The sequence below is a fragment of the Chrysochloris asiatica genome, unplaced genomic scaffold, assembly GCF_000296735.1.
Source record: "Chrysochloris asiatica unplaced genomic scaffold, ChrAsi1.0 scaffold00057, whole genome shotgun sequence".
NCBI classification, from domain to species: domain Eukaryota; kingdom Metazoa; phylum Chordata; class Mammalia; order Afrosoricida; family Chrysochloridae; genus Chrysochloris; species Chrysochloris asiatica.
This window is the reverse complement of record NW_006408575.1, coordinates 4,729,116-4,730,926: the sequence shown is the minus strand read 5'-3', so window position 1 is coordinate 4,730,926 and position 1,811 is coordinate 4,729,116. Positions and strand designations below refer to the sequence as shown.

Sequence of the window (1,811 nt, the reverse complement as noted above, 5' to 3'; positions counted from 1 at the left end):
TGGCCCAGGATCGAACATTGTTTCGTTCTGCTGTGCATGGAGTCGCTATGAGTCGGTTCCGACTCGATGGCACCTGACAACAACAACTGACAACAAGTGTCTTGCACATGGAGACTTGGCAGCTAGGCTGCAGTCCGTGGTTAATCACACGTGGTTTCATCACAGTAGGATTTCTGAGTCGGTTGGGGAGGTCTGTCGGAAGTCTTTATAAATCACTTGGGGACAATTACAGAATTTATGTTTTAGCACTTTGCCCTTATCTCTGGAGTCCAGCCTGTGGGCTCCTTGTCTGCCTCCCACCTCTAGAGTCACCTGGTCCAGGTTCAAACTTAGCTCCCAAACACACAGTGACGTTGGTCAAGAAACATTTTTGGACTTTCCTCCACCTGAAAATAGGTAAATATTGTCACCGACCTGATAAGGCTGTTGAGGGATGGAATCTGATTAGGCAGCTAAAATACTTAACCCACTGCAAGCCTCAATTCTCTATTTCGTAAGAAAGCTTTGGCGTGTTGCAGTCATTTGGGATAAAGTGCCCAGAACTGGGAGTCAGGACTCCTGGCCTCTAGTCCTGAATGGCAGAGTGACCTTGATCTAATCCCCCTACCCTCTCTAGATTTCAGGTCTCGGGTCTGAGCACTGCCCGACATTCTCTAAACCGGAACCCTCCCGCAGGTGACATTCTAAGACTTTAAGAGCGAATGAACTTGAGGGTAAAGGAGGAGGAGGAGGCGGGCCCGATTGGCCCCTGTGCGCCACGTGTCCTCGGTCCGCCCCTGCGCTGCTGCCGTTGCCGCTGCTGCCGAGCTAACGGGCTCCGACCCTGCGAACTCGGCGTCTGTGCTTAGTCTTCAGTCCGACTGTGAAAGGAGGCCTCCAGCGCGCGGTGAGTGGGTTGAGGCCGACGTGGGGGAGTCGCTCGCGGGGCTCCCCCTCTCGGGTGCTGCAGGAAAGCGGGGGCGAGCCCTCAACGCCCAGTCCTAGGCTGAGCGATCCCCTCCGTCGAGTCCGGAGTGGGGCGCTGGCAGTTGGGGGGCTACGGGGAGAGGCTGGCAGGACGCGGTAACCCGAGAGGGTCGCGGGCTGGGTGTGGCTGGGGCAGTGCGGAGGGCCTGGAGTGGACGGCGCCCTGGCTGGGGGAGGGGAAGGAAGGAGAGGACAGGAAGGGAGGGGAGACGAAGGAGAGAAGCGGGGTGAGAGAGGAGGGGGCCGCCTCTGCAGAGGGTGTGGTTGAGGGGCGGGGGGAGGAGGAGAACGGAGGCGGTGGAGGTTGGGGAGCGTGGTTTGAGAAGACTTTGAAGGCCCGGTGTTGGGGACAACTGGACAGAGTCTAAGGATTCCTAAGGCAGGCTATGGCCCAAGCCTAAAACTAAGGACATGAAGAGTCAGGCGACATATAAAATGGCTGTGTGTGTTTGTGGGGACTGAGAGAGCATCTGTGTGCAGACTGATGAAGAGCCAACTGCTCACCCACACCCCAAGGCCTCATGGAGCCTCCCTCCCTGGGGACTGCTGCTCCCCTAGGAAGGGATGGCCTAACCCTCTCCAGGGGCTCTTGTGGTAAGGTCTCTGCCTTCGACTCCCCTTAGCACAGCTTAGATCTTCAAAGCTTGGGAACTTCCAATGAGTCTCAAGAGTACTAGCAAAGGAGTGACCCTCCCTTACTTGGAATCTCAGCTTCGCAGACAACTTGCACTGTGACCTTAAGTGGGTGGCTTTCCCTCCCTGAGCCTCAGTTTCCTCCTCCCAGCCCCTTGCTGATAAACCCAGCCCCTCAGAGGACACAATGGCTGTGAGAATTGATTTATTTG

The 1,811-nt window shown here is 56.4% G+C and overlaps 1 pseudogene; it reads left to right on the top strand.

Moving 5' to 3' along the window:
* Positions 1-636, top strand: part of LOC102834683 — a 43,209-nt pseudogene extending 42,573 nt beyond the window's left edge.
* The last annotated feature ends 1,175 nt before the right edge of the window (positions 637-1,811 follow it).